The sequence below is a fragment of the Balaenoptera borealis genome, assembly GCF_965194805.1.
Source record: "Balaenoptera borealis genome assembly, chromosome: 8".
Taxonomy (NCBI): domain Eukaryota; kingdom Metazoa; phylum Chordata; class Mammalia; order Artiodactyla; family Balaenopteridae; genus Balaenoptera; species Balaenoptera borealis.
The window spans coordinates 13,655,136-13,670,891 of NC_138865.1; the positions used below are offsets into that span (position 1 = coordinate 13,655,136).

At 35.1% G+C, this 15,756-nt stretch overlaps 1 long non-coding RNA gene across 1 annotated transcript; it reads right to left on the reverse strand.

Annotated features, from left to right (window-relative positions):
* Positions 1 to 2,101: 2,101 nt before the first annotated feature.
* LOC309633712 lies at positions 2,102 to 7,935 on the reverse strand. Its single transcript, XR_014247679.1, has 2 exons — positions 5,614 to 7,935; positions 2,102 to 5,230 (listed from the first exon to the last, which is right to left on the reverse strand). It is a non-coding gene; the product is annotated as an uncharacterized lncRNA (long non-coding RNA).
* Between the last annotated feature and the right edge of the window lie 7,821 nt (positions 7,936 to 15,756).

The window sequence follows — 15,756 nt, forward strand, 5'->3', positions numbered from 1 at the left end:
ACAAAATTATTATGGGAGACATGAGTGGGTAGGGAATGCTATGCTGCAGGGAAAGCCAATATTTGGTTGCTAATCACAGAGGCTAGATAAGCAGTCCATAGAACCAAAATGGGGAGAGGATTGATTAATCAGGAAAGCCAGGATCAAGAAGCAACAAGAGTCAGAGATAACTGGAAAATGGTCAGATGAATTCCTGGAATAGAGTACTTATAACTATGACAGCCTTTCCTCTGGCCCCAATTACTTTCATGGATGAGCTGGGCTCTTTGAAATCCAGTGGAGTTTTATTTTCATTAATTTTAAGTGTCATTCAGCATTTTCAAGTTATGTGTTTTATGTTGCCAAATAAACATACAGTGCTTAACTCTCAAAACCATTGTAATTATTGTGTCTGGATAAATAAAAATTACATCAGTGTGGCAAAGTAGAGGAGCCTCTGAATTAGAAGTCTGGAAACATAACTGTGATAGAAATAACTCTTTGACCTTAAACAAATAATGAAAATTTATTTGTGCCTCAGTTTTACCACTGGCAAAATGTCCAGCCTAAATATGACTGCCACAGCCAGTTCAAGTTTAAATTTACATAGTTATATTATATATTATCCTTTAAATTTTATTACTGTGGTCACTACTCTTGTTATTGTTCTTGGGGTTATCTCTCAAATAGCTTAGTCTTTGTTCATGAAACTGCCTTGGACCAGGATTATAAATACTGGGTAGAGACAAATTGTCTGAACCCATTATGTTACTAACAGTCTGAAAAATAGAGTTATATAACCCAAATGACCCCAGAATTTCTTTGAAGTCCTGTCTTAAGATACTTTGCCATTATGTTTTAAGAACATGGTGTCTAGAAGAATTTATCATCCTTTTCAACAAGCTGCATGTATTATCATCGCCCTACTCTGTGTCTTTCTTTCTAATCAATTTTATTATTATGATAAAATATACCTAATGTAATATGTAACATTTCAATCATTCATAGATGTACAATTCAATACATTCACAATGTCGTGTAGCTCTCAACACTATCTATACCTATACTTGTTATTAATATTAATATTTTTGATTATACACATCCTAATGGCTGTGAAGTGGTATCTCACTGTAGTTTTGATTTGGATTTCCCTAATAACTAATGATGTGGAACATCTTTTCATGTGCTTATTGACCTTTTGTGTATCTTCCTTGAAAAAATGTCTTTTTTGCCTAGTTTTGAATTTAGCATTTATTTTGTTTGTTTTATTGAGTTTTAGGAGTTTTTTATCCTGGATACTAATCCCTTATGAGATATATAATGTGCAATTATTTTCACCTTTTGAGTAGGTTGTCTTTTTGCTTTCTTAATAGTGTCTTTTGATGAACAAAAGTTCTTAATTTTGATAAAGTGAATTTATTTTTGTCTCTTGTTGCCTATGCTTTTGGTGTCATGTCTATGAAACTATTGCCAAATCCAAGGTCATGAAGATTTTCCTCAATGTTTTCTTCTAAGTGTTCTGTAGATTTTGCCCTTACATTTACGTTTTTGATCCATTTTGAGTAAATTTTTGTGTATGGTGTAAGGTAAGAGTCCAGCTTCATTTTTTTGCATATGGATAACCAGTTGTTCCAGAGCTATTTGTTGAAAAGACTGTTCTTTCTCCACTGAATGGCATTGGCATACTTGTTGAAAGTCAATTGATCATGTATGTGTGGGTTTATTTCTGGATTCTCTATTCTATTCCTTTGATCTATATGTCTGCCCTTATGCCTGTACCATACTGTCTTAATTACTGTATCTTTGTAGATAGTTTTAAACTCAGGAGGTGTGAGTATACCAACTTTATTCTTCTTTTTCAAGATTGTTTTGGTGATTCATGAACCCTTGCAATTCCATATGATTTTAAGGATTGACTTCAAAGGCTGTTAAAATTTTCATAAGAACTGCATTGAATCTGTAGATCACTTTGGTTAACATTGATATCTTAACAATATTGTCTTCTTATCCGTGAGCACAGAATGTCTTTCCATTTGCTTAATTTTGTCTTTAATTTCTTTCAGCAATGCTTTCCAGTTTTCAGTGTACAAGTCTTTTACCTCCTTCGTTAGATTTATTCCTATTTATTTATTTATTTTTAACATCTTTATTGGAGTATAATTGCTTTATAATGGTGTGTTAGTTTCTGCTTTATAACAAAGTGAATCATCTATACATATACATATATCCCTATATCTCCTCCCTCTTGTGTCTCCCTCCCATCCTCCCTATCCCACCCCTCTAGGTGGTCAGAAAGCACCAAGCTGATCTCCCTGTGCTATGCAGCTGCTTCCCACTAGCTATCTATTTTACATTTGTAGTGTATATATGTCCATGCCACTCTCTCACTTCGTCCCAGCTTACCCTTCCCCCTCCTCGTGTCCTCAAGTCCATTCTCTACGTCTGCATCTTTATTCCTGTCTTGCTCCTAGGTTCTGCAGAACGATTTTTTTTTTTTTTAAGATTCCATATATATGTGTTAGCATACGGTATTTGTTTTTCTCTTTCTGACTTACTTCACTCTTTATGACAGACTCTAGGTCCAACCACCTCACTACAAATAACTCAGTTTCGTGTCTTTTTATGGCTGAGTAATATTCCATTTTATATATGTGCCACATCTTCTTTATCTATTCATCTGTCAGTGGACACTTAGGTTGCTTCCATGTCCTGGCTATTGTAAATAGAGCTGCAATGAACTTTGTGGTCCATGACTATTTTTGAAGTATGGTTTTCTCAGGGTATATGCCCAGTAGTGGGATTGCTGGGTCGTATGGTAGTTCTATTTTTAGTTTTTTAAAGAACCTCCATACTGTTCTCCATAGTGGCTGTATCGGTTTACATTCCCACCAACAGTGCAAGAGGGTTCCCTTTTCTCCGCACCCTCTTCAGCATTTATTGTTTGTAGATTATTCCTATTTCTTTTTGATGTTATTTTAAATGGAACTGCTTTCTTAATTTCCTTTTCAGATTGTTCATCACTGATAAATAGAAACACAACTAACTTTTATCAGTGAAATATTATGAAATATTATGCCATATTTACAGCATGTTTCCTCTATTTGGTATGTTTTCTTTGCTTTTTTTTTTTTTTTTGTATTTCTTTCTGAATGTTTGAAGGCTTTGTTTTTGTTCTAGTCATTACTTTTCCTTATGATAACATCAATCACTTTTTCCTTATTTAGGCTTCTATTATTCGGGTTTCAGTTTTAAATAATATATGCTAATTCTCACTGATATCTAAGGATAATAAATGAGATGACTGTACTCTTCACTTTCTTCTCCTATTATTTTAGTGCATTATTTATACTGTTTTACAATATACAAGAGTTAAATGTTATTCTTTCACTTGTCCTTACCTTTGTTTTAATCTTAGATCTCCAGTTAAATATATTAAAACTTTGTTTATTAGTTTTTTTGCTAAATATCCTCAAACTCTTCGTTTAATAAAACTTGTCATCTAGAAAATTCCCTGGGAAAGTTTTTTAAACAAAATCTTCTCTGAGTTTTTAAACCTGTCAACTGTGGGTTTTTTTCTTTTAACTTTGATATTTAAAGGAATATTTAACTATATCTAAAACTGTCTCACATTTTTCTCCTTGACATTTAAAAATACTTTTTTCTTTAGTCTTGATTTGTATGGGGTTATCAAGTTGTGTGATAACAAGCTAATTTTTTTCTTTTGTAAGTAACTGGGTCTTTTACCTGAAAGCTCAGACTATATTTTAATTTAAAGTCTAATAGTTTCTAATACATACTTTGCTGTCAAGCATATCAGATCCATTTTTCCAGTTACAACCTTCAGTACCTTGTACTTTCATTTTATTTTCCATGATGATTTTCTTCATTCCATTATTTGCATGATCATTTCTGTTAATCATTTCAATTCTGATATTTTGAATATTTGACTCAGGAATTTTTTTTTTTTTCAAATGTTTCTTAAAAGGCATATAGTTTATGTTGGAGAGTTTTTTAAAATAGTTTTCCTCTGCTTTATGTTTGAATGGTTGATTTTTAAGGGAAGACTTTACATTAGCTGCAATATTTTTATTCTCATTTTTTTAAAATGTATTTATTTTATTTTTGGCTGTATTGGGTCTTCGTTGCTGCGAGCAGGCTTTCTCTAGTTGCGGTGCATGGGCTTCTCATTGTGGTGGCTTCTCGTGTTGCGGAGAACGAGCTCTAGGCGCGTGGGCTTCAGTAGTTGTGGCTCACAGGCTCTAGAGTGCAGGCTCAGCAGTTGTAGCACACCGGCTCAGTTGCTCTGCAGCATGTGGGATCTTCCCAGACCAGGGCTCGAACCCATGTCCCCTGCATTGGCAGGCGGATTCTTAACCACTGCACCACCAGGGAAGCCCAGTATTTTTATTCTCATTTAAAGTTTTCTTCATAAAGTGGCTTTGTAAGTATGAAATTTTACATCATTTTTCTCTTCATCTTTAAGTGTTGTATTTTTTTCTGAATCAGTATTAATAGGTGTATGTAAGCAGGAGTTAGGGGTTTCATTGTGTTCTTGGTTTCTTATATCAAAGGTACCTATACCTTGTTCTGTTAGTAAAGTACAGTTTCTTTAATCAGTGATTATTCTTATGAACTGGTATGTTTTCTCATTTTGTGATTCTGATAATTGTCAATAATTTAAACTATTATTCTCCTTCTTTTCTTCACCTTTAAGCTTCCAAGGGATGCTTCTCCAGCCCACGTCACTCTTCCCTTCCACAGAAATAATTTCTTCCCAAGCCTGCCACTATTCCAATGCACTTCAAGCCCCTTCTTCCAAAGGTAATTAAAGAGACATGGCAGTTAAATGCAATATGTAATCTTAAAACAGCTAGACATTGTCATTGGGCAATTGGCAATAATTGATGATGGACTGTGTACTATAGAATAATATTGTATAGTGTATCAATGTTAAATCTCCTGAGTTTGAAAACTGTAATGTGGTCATGTAGGATACTTTTTTTCTTAAGCGATACACACGGAAGTATCAGGTAAAGGGGCAAGATGTCTCCAACTTCCTCTCAAATAATTCAGAAAAAAATGATATTCATATATATTATATTCATATAAAAATATTCATATATGAATTGAATCAACCTAAAGGTAAACAATTAATTTGGAAAAGTGTACATGAGTACTCCTTGTACTCTTTCTGCAATATTTTTTTAAGTTTGCACTTATATCGAACAAAAAGTTACAAATAAGAAGACTTCTTCCTTTCAATTTTTTTAATAAACAGATCTATCAAGTCATAGAGCTGTTTTCAATATTTCATCACACATGGTGGGATTCTTCATTCAAGGTTTACAATATTTGTTTCTAAAACCCCTGGTCTCCTGACCTCCTTTGCCTGCAGAAGCTCCTGCAGCCATAAACAGGTAAGACAGTTAAGTGGTTATTTTGATGAATTGCTGGGAGCTGAGTGTGGACTAACGTGAGAGAGATACTACTGGGGGCAACATTCTTGGAGGGTCTTCCACGCTCTTGTGGGCTTCATCTCCGTGAACCCCACTAGGTTCTTCTCCTGAAGGCCTGAGGAAGAGTTCCTCAAAATTCTGGCGAGGAGAAGGGACGAGTAATCCTTGTGAAATACACCCACAACCTTCTTCATAACAAATGACTTCTCTCCAGAGGAAGAGATTTTGCCAGTCTTAGCTGGGAAAGGACATTCCTGCCACTCTAGAACACTCTAGCATTCCTGTATCATCTAAAGGGGAAAAACACATAGTAAACGTGTTCAGAGCTTCAAAGAAATAGACTGGGGATTTTGTGGCCTGAGAAACGAATGGGGAATGGGGAAGAATAAAATCTATACTACTGGAGAGTCACTTGTAAAGGTCATAGACCAGAGACACGGCCCCGCTAAAAGACTGAGATTTAATTATAAGATTATAGAATGCTTCTCTTCCACCACACCTTATCATCACACTAACTGAGCTCCAGTATTACAGTGAATTACAGTGGAAAGAGCTGCAAGGCATAGATTCTCCCCAAGGTACTTAGGGAAATCCAAAGTCAACAGGGGAGACAAAAATAAAGACATTAAGAAAACTGATGCCTCTGGCTATGGAAAACATTAAATACAGCCAAGGTCCTTGCCAAGTTAATATAAATCCTCACATCAAAGGCCTATTTACCTCAGTTCCTATTGCCTAATATGTCAAGTCCAGCTTTCCACAGAAAATTACAATACATGCCAAAGGCAAGAAAAACAGTCTCAAGAGACAAAGTAATCATTGGAACCAAACTCAGGTCACAAAGATGTTGTTATTATCAGAAAGAAGATTTAAAATAACTATGATTAATATGTTAAAGATTCTAATAGTGAAAGTGGACAAGATATAAGAACAAATGGGTAATGTAAACAGAAAAATGGAAACTCTAAGAAAAAAGCAAAAGCAAATGTTAAATCAAAAACATTGTAATACAATTGAAGAAAGTTTTTGACAGGCCATCAGTAGACTCAACACAACTGAAGAAAGAATTAATGACCTTAAAGATAGGTCTATAGAAACTTCCCAAACTAAAATTCAAAGAGAATAAAGAATGAAGAAAAAATAGAATAGAACATCCAAGAAATGTGGGACAATTTCAAAAGGTGTAATTTTGCATGATTGCAATACCAGAAGGAGAACAAAGATGGAGCAGAAGAAATATTTAAAGTAATTATGGCTGTAAGCTTTCCAAAATATAGACAACAAACCACAGATTCAGGAAGCTCAGAGTACACTATGCAGGGTAAATACCAAAAGTAAACCACACCTGGACATGTCATATACAAACTGCAAGAAGGAATGACAAAAGGGTAATCTTGAAAGAAACCAGGGGGGGTGGAAATCATCTTACCTGTAGCAAGGTTAAGAATTATACCAAGCGTCTTGTCAGAAACCGTGCAAGTTAGAAGGGAGTAGTGTGCAATATTAAAAGTGTTGAAAGAGGGCTTCCCTGGTGGCGCAGTGGTTGAGAATCTGCCTGCCAATGCAGGGGACATGGGTTCGAGCCCTGGTCTGGGAAGATCCCACATGCCCTGGAGCAACTGGGCTCGTAAGCTACAACTACTGAGCCTGCACGTCTGGAGCTTGTGCTCTGCAACAAGAGAGGCCGCGATAGTGAGAGGCCCACGCACCGCAATGAAGAGTGGCCCCCGCTTGCCGCAACTAGAGAAAACCCTCGCACAGAAATGAAGACCCAACACAGCTAAAAATAAAAAAAAAATTAAAAAAAAAACTCCCTCTAAAAAAAAAAAGTGTTGAAAGAGAAAATTCTATATTCAACAACATTATCTTTCAGAGTGAAGAGGAAAAAAAGACCCTATCAGAAAAACAAAAAAGCTAAGAGAATTCATCACCAGCAGACCTCCACTGCAATAAATGTTAAAAGTTCTTCAAGTAGAGGAAAAATGATATAGGACAAAAAATTGGATCTACATGAAAAAAAAAGCATCAGAGAAGAAATAAATAAAGGTAAAATAATACTTTTATTTTTCATATTCTCCACTGATCTAAAAGATAATTGTTTATTTAAATAAATGAGTAACAAAGTATTGGGTGATTATATCATATTGATGAGTGAAATGAATGACAACACATTTCACAAGGGATAGGAAGGAGAAATTTGGATTACTCTCTATATGTGCACTACATGTGAGGTTGCAGAGTGTTAATGTGAAGGTGAACTTAGATTAGTTAAAAATTTATATTAGTAACTCTACAGCATCACTAGAAACAGCTAAAAAAGAGAAGTATAAGTGATGTGCTAAGAGAACAGATAAAATGGAATCATATAAAATGCTTAATTAAAACCAGAGAAGTCAGAAAAAGAGGTGGGAAAAAAGAAACAAAGAACAAATGCAATTAATGGAAAGCAGTTACAAACATGGTAGATATTAATCCAACTATATCACTAATTGCATTAAATGTGAATGTTCTAACACCATTTAAAATACAGAGACAGAGGGGCTTTCCTGGTGGCGCAGTGGTTAAGAATCCACGTGCCAATGCAGGGGACACGGGTTCGAGCCCTGGTCCGGGAAGATCCCACATGCCGTGGAGCAACTAAGCCTGTGCACCACAACTGCTGAGCCTGAGCTCTAGAGTTCTTGAAGCACAACTGCTTAAGCCCGCACGCCTAGAGCCCATGTTCTGCAATAAGAGAAGCCACCACCAACTAGAGAAAGCCCAGGCAGAGGAATGAAGACCCAATGCAAACAAAAATAAATAAATTAATTAAAGAAAAAATTCTCTTATAAAAAAAATACAGAGACAGAGTAGATATAAAAGACCCAATTATATGTTGTTTACAAGAAACTCACTTAACTCTAAAGACTCAGACAGGTTAAAAAGTAAAGAGAGTGGAGAAGATATATCAGGCTAGTGAAAGCTGGAGTAGCTATGTTAGTTTCAGAGGAAGTAGATGTCAGGACTAGGAAGACTAACAGGGAAATAGAGGGGCATTACATAGTGATAAAGGAGTCAATTTTCCAAGAAGACAAACCAATGCTAAGTGTTTATGTAACTAACAACATAGCATCAAAGTATATGAAGCAAAAACTGAAGGAAATGAAAGGAGAAATAGACCAATTCACTATTGTTGTTGGAGAATTCAACATTCTTCTATTAGTGATTGATAGAACCAATAGTTCGAAAATCAGTAAGGAGATAGATGAACTGAACAGCACTATCAATCAAATTGACCTAATTGATACTTATAGATTACCTCATCAAATAATGGAAGAATAGGCACTCTTCTCAAACTGTTACAGAAGATTCACCAAGATAGATCATATTCTGGGCCTTAAAACAACAAATTTAAAAGAATAGAAATAATACAAAGTGGATGTTCAGACTACAAAGGAATTAAACTGGAAGAAATTCCCAAAATATTTGGAAATTTAACAACACATTTTAATACAACCATGGACCAAAGGAAAAGTCTCAAAATAAATTTAAATATATTGTTAGTAAAGCAAAATTTAAAAAATAATCAAAATTTGTAGGATGTAGCTTTAGAGAGAAATTTATAATAATTATATCAAATATATATATTAGAAAATAAGGCAGATCTAAATTCAGTGACCTAATTTCCACCTTAGGAAACTAGAGAAAGAAAACTACAGCAAGCAGAAAAAAGATGTGGTAAAAATGAGAGCAGAAATCAATGAAATGGAAAACAGGAAAACAATAACAAAAATCTGCTATATCAAAACTGGTTATTCAGAAAGATCAGTAAAACAATAAACTTATAGCTAGGTTAATGAGGAAAAAAGAGAAAAGAGAGAAGACACAAATTACCAATAATAAAAATGAACAGGCCATCACTACTGATTCTGTGGTCATGACAAAGATAATAAAGAAATATTGTGAACAATTTTGTGCCCACAGATTTGATAACTTACATGATAAGTACTAATTCTCTGAAAGAAACAAACTACCAAAACTCACACAAAGAGAAATAGTCCTAGTAGCCTTATGTTATTTTATTAAAAAAATTAAATTGAGATATAATTGACATATAACATTATATTCATTTCAGGTGTAAAAAATATGATTTGATATTTGTGTATATTGTGAAATGATCACCATAATAAGTCTAGATTGGAAAAGAAACAAACCTGTCTTTGTTCTTAGATAATAGATTGTGTATGTAGATAATCCCCAAAATTAGCAAAAAAAAAATTGGAACTACTAAACAAGTACATCAAGGTTGCAGAATTCAAGGTTACATACAACATCAATTGTTTTTCTATATGTTAACAATGAACAATTGTAATTTGAAATAAAAAATCAATAATATTTACCATTGCATATAAATCTAAAAAAAATTATGTATAGGATCTAAATGGGGGAGAACACTGATAAAAGAAATCAAAGGAGATCTAAATAAGTGGAAATATATTTTGCGTTCATGGATTAGAAGACTTAATATTGTTGAGATGTCAATTCTTCCCAATTTGATCCACAGATTCAATGCAATCTTAATCAAAATCTCAACAGGCTATTTTGCAGGTATCCATCACTGTTGCTAAAGTTTTTATGGAAAGGAAAAATTTTACATGGAAAGCTGACACAATACTGAAAGAACAACATTGGATGACTCACTACCCAGTTTTAAGACAATATAAAACTATAGTAATCAAACGATGTGGACTTTCCAAAGGATATATGTCTTGAGGTGAAATTACTACATAAAAATCATGTAAATTCAAATGATGACAGACTGTATTACTTTTCTATTGCGGCCGTAACAAATTACTACAAACTTAGCAGCTTAAAGAACACAAATTTATTACCTGATAGTTCTGGAAATTAGAAATACTAAATCAGTTGTATTGGGTTAAAATCAAGGTGTTGGCGGGTGTGCATTCCTTCTGGAGGCTCGAGGGGAGACCCACTCCTTCACCTCTCTCAGCTTTTAGACGTTGGTACGATCCTTGGTTCTGGCTCCTCCCTCCATCTTCAAAGCCAGAAGAATACCATTCTTGTCACCTCTTTGACCTTTGCTTTTGTCCTCATGTATTCTCTCCCTGACTCTGATCCTTCTTCCTCCTTCTAATATGGACTATTTTGATTCCACTGGGCCCACTCAGATAATCCAGGATAATCTCTGGATTATGTTTGGCATTTTTTTTTTTTTTAGGCACAAAGGACACAGTTAAGAAAAAAAACAGTTGAGGTCCTCATGCAGCCTACATTCCAGCAAAGAGTTAGAGATGGGATGGGTGGAAGAGAGATAAGTAAGTAAGTGAATAAGAGAACTATTTGGAATTTATACCAGGTATGAAAAAAAATAAAATGACTATGTGATGGAGAGTGATTATGATCTTGTCGTTTTAGGTTCGGTGGTCAGAGAAAGTTTTACTAAGAAATGAAATATAAAAAAAGAGACAAAATAGTTAAAAAATAGCCATCCAAGTACAGAGATAGGAACAGTGTGAAACAGGAATAGAATGGCTCATGGACAGACTCTAAGACATTTGGTATATTCAAGGGCACATAGATCTGTGCAGCTAGAGCCTATTGGAACTAATGATCTTGCAGATATAGGCTGGAGTCAGACAAATGGAAGACCTTTTCATTCTAACTCCAATGGAAAGCCATTGCAGAGGATCTGATTTATGTTTTAGAGAGATATATGACTGCTCCATGGAGAGTGGATTTCAAGTGGACAAGACAGAAGACCAATAATCCATCATAATCCATTTAAGAAAGGAGAGTGGCTTGACAAGGGTATTAATAGTGAAGTGGGAAAAATTAAATAGATTAGAAACATGTTTTACAGATGAAGGAGATAAGACTTGCTGATTAATTTGTGGTATGATGAAATAGGATACATAAAGAACAACTACTAGGATTTGGGATTAAGCAAATGATTGTTTTGTGGTGACATTTACTGGAATAGGGATGAGAAAAAATAGCCTTGGATATGGTGTGATATACTAAGAATTCTGCTTTGCCTATATTAATTTTGTAATGACTCTTAGGCTCCCTTGTGGTGGTACAAGAAGGATCTTAGATATACAAAGTTGGAGTTAAGCAGATGTCAGGAATGAAGATGCAGACTTAGACGTCACTGGCATCTAGATGGTATTTAAGGACACAGGAATGGAAGAAATCTCTTAAGGAAAATGTATAGACAGAAAAGTGGAAAACAGAACACAGTCTTGAATCATTTCATGTATTGATGTCAAGTGAAGAAGGAGAAACCAACCGTGGTCAGTGACACCGGGAAAAGTCTCATAGTTTGGGGTGACAGAATCCAAGAACAGGAATTATTTTAAATAGGCAGATGAAGTGAACTTTGTTGAATGCTGCTGAGACGTCAAATAAGATGAGGACAGGAAAGTCGTTGGCAGCATGGAGTTCATTGATCACTTTAATTTTCATAGTTTCAGTGAAGTGGTGGTGATGGAAGCCCAGTGACTCAGAGAAGAGAAGATAAAGTGATGGGATGAAGTGAAGAAAGCCATAATAAATAACTCATAGGGTGGAAGCTTTCCTCAGAAAAGGAAAAGAGAAATGGGGTGCTAACTACTGGAAGAGGACGTGTGTGTGTGTGTGTGTGTGTGTGTGTGTGTGTGTGTGTGTGTGTGTGTGTGAAGACGGAAGAGGCTAGATTAGGTTTGCATGCAGATAAAACTGATTCAGTAGAGGGAGAAGTCAGTGATGATTAATGTAGGATTGAAGTTCTTTTTAAAAAAAGTGGTGGGATTCAGAGAACAAATGAAGGATTGTCCTTAGATTGGACTAGGGACACTTTATCCATAGTAACAAAAGGCAAAGAAGATGAAGATGGTATAGTTGCAGATGCAGATAAATTAGTTGACTTAGTGGTGGGAAAATGAGAAATGACTACCTAATTGCTTATTTTTTCTTAACGAAATATCAGACAAATTTAGCTGTAAAGGAAGTGCTGTAAAGAAGTATTGGAAAGATTGAAGGTTTGAAAAAATAAGAGCATAAAGCTAATAATATTTTTGGAGAATGGGAGCGTGAACATGACAGAAAGTGTAAGAAGATTGTTGGACAGTGTTGTGTGCTATGAGAAATTTGTGATAGTATGTTTGCAGTTAGGCTTTCAGGGTGATTGTGTATTTTTCTCCAGATGGTTCTGGCTGCATATGAGCAGCTAGAGAGTAAGCAGAAAGATGAGTTTAAGGGGATAGATGGAATGTATGAGAGCTCTCTTTCTCTATAATCTGAGTAATTCTAGATATTATCAGTTTTACATTTTTGTTATCATGATAGCTGAAAAGCAAAACCTCATTTTATTTTAGCTTGCATTTCTCTGACCTCTAGGGAGACTATGTTTTTTATGCTTATCAGTCATTGTTTTTTCCTCTTCTATAAATTATTGGCTCAGATTCTGTGTCTATTTTTTTCTGCTAAGTTATTTGCCTTTTCTCATACTGATTTTTTAAGGTTTATATAAGGGACGCTATTTTGCACTATTTTCTCTCAGGCTTCTGTTTACACTTGGTTTACAGTGTCTTTCACTATATTCATGATTTGAAAGTTTACATAGTTGAATATATTCATGTTTTCCTTTGGAGCTTCTGGGTTTATGGGCTGCTTAGCCTTCCCCTCTTCTACTCCAGTTGAAATTTATAAAGTTAGTCTTCTGCATTTTATTATAGTATCTTTCAAATTTTACTTTTTTACATTTGATCCTTTATTTAGTTTGAGTTTAGTTTTGTATACAGCATGTGGTAAGAAATCTATTACTTTGATGGATGGATAGCCAATTTGTCCAATAACCTTTCTCACTGATTTAAAATATCACCTTTTCATATTTTATATTTATATACATATATACGTAGGTAGATATATAGTCATGTATCTGGATTCTCTTCACTGTCCCATTGATTTGCTGGTCTTCACTTGTATACTGTTTTAACTATGTAGTTTTGTACTATGTTTTGATATTCTGTAGGGCAAATCCCTCTCTTATTATTCTTCCTATTCTTCATTGAAAAAGTTTGTTGGCTATTCTTGCATATTTACTCCTCTAAACAAATTTTATAATTTGATTGTCAATTCCACTGGGACTTGCTTGCATTGAATTTGCAGATTAATGTGGGGAAGGAATTAAGTTTTGCTTTGGGAGAAGAAGAGGAAAGCAGAAAGCAAAACATCTTAAGCAGGGCTAGGTGAATTGATCCTGTGGATTTAAAGACATGGTCAGAGACCCTCTGGATAAGAGAGTTCCAAAGGTAGAAGGAATAAGGGGACAGGTATTGAAATCAGCTTCCTTCTATCCCTGCATTTGCCAAAGATTAGGCTTGAAGGTTCCAAATGCAGCAATTTTGATAAAAACTACCTGCTGGAATGACACCTACTAAATTGTATCACAGCCAATTTTTTTTTTCCCAAACTGATGTTTACATTTGTTGAAATAAATTAATAGTTGCAAATTACTCAGTTATTTGTTGGGAAAAAATTCAAAAGAAAACAAACAAATAGTAGGAGAAAAAGGCAAAAATGGTGATGTGTAAGAAGGGAAGTTTATAACTTATCAAAATGAGAATACTTACAAATTAAAAAAATTCTATTATGTGAATGTCTTGGATGAAAGAAACTTTGCAAGGGAATTAGAGTTTATTCAATAAAAGAAAAGGTTCTAGATTACCATATTAATTCCTTCTTCACGACCCATGAAAAACAGGCATTAGATGCCAACCCTGAAAGTATCACAACTGAACTCCTATCTAGTTTAATACTGGGATTATTTTCATAGTTGCATGAGTTAAAATTCTTGAGTAAAAGAAGCATTGCAGTCTTGAGCTATACATCTATCAACACTTCCATTTTCTTCCCTGCAGTGTTTATCTTTCTTTTTGGCAGAAAGCAAAACCTGGAAGAAAGAATTGGTTAGAATTAAATTTCCTTCAGCGGCACACAGAGCTGCAGTGTTGCAGCAAAATCTCATTTCTGATGGGGCTAATGGCAGGAAGCTATTTATAGAATGGCTCTGAAATTTCCTTAGTAACAAGGGTTGCAAAGAGCTCTCTCCTTGCTGCTGGAAATATCCCCAGCCAGCTCTGGGCCTTGCCCCTGATTCCTTTAACTTTGGAATTCTTCTCAAGTGTTCCTAGGTTCAGTGTTATTTTCTTTTCATGGTTGAAGACCTTTCATGAATATTTACCAATCCAACTGTGTACTATACTTTGTTTTGATGATAGTGTGTTCTCTTGAAGGAGAGATATTTCATTTTGATGGCTAAGCTTTGTACTGCAACAACTAACATTTTTGATTAAGTTTCTCATGCTTTGTGATTTATAAGCTTTCTATTACATTTCAGATTTCTGGGCACTGGCCAGAATCCTAACATTTTCTTCCTTCCCTTTATGTTTGTTCTCTTTTTCCTTCCCTCCAGCTTGACCATCTGTCTCCCTACTTTTGCTTCTGTAGAACCATGCACTATGTACCTAGGGGTGAAACAGCACATGCTATCAAAGGATTCAGTTTTTGGAAGTCATCTCTGATCTATATAAGTACGGAATGACTTCTGCAAAGTGTTCTACATCTTGTTACCATCTGGACCTATTACTTCACCTAGTTAGAGCACAGCTAACAAGGCCAAGGTCATGGATTTAGACCCCATATGATCCAGTTTGCTTTACACAGGAAAGAAATTTCTTTTATGGCCATGGTCTTAAACAGCAAATGCTGGTGGGTTCATCTTGAAAGTGAGCCCACACTGGGGGACCTGGTGAGCATTGGGCTGGAGCCAGGGCCTCGTCATTATTATAGAAAGCTTCAAAGCATATGTTCTATGGCTGGACAGTCAGCAGGATTCCTATCTCAATGTACTCTTTATATTAAGCTTTAGAATAGATAGGACATGAGCGATCATCTGTTTCACACATCTAAGGTCACACAGGAAAATAAGAATCCAAAACTCAGTCCAGTCTTCAATGTCATTCTGCCTTTCTGCCTATTCACTTTTCCTAACCACATCCCTGTAAAGTGCAGCTCTGAGGAGTTATGAATTTTACAGATGGAGATGAAGCGACTGGCACAATTAAACCTGGTGAGATGCGCTACCACACGTAACTGGGAAGAGAGTTGCCATTAGATGTGTACAATGTCTGAGGACTTTAAGGAGGAGAAATTTTGAGCATCTTCTCCATTTGGCTTTTGCAATACTAATAAAATATTTGCAGAATGATCTAAGGTTTATAAACTATTTCCATATCTTCCATCTCATTTGGTCCATCCAACATGAGATTGGCTTGACAGA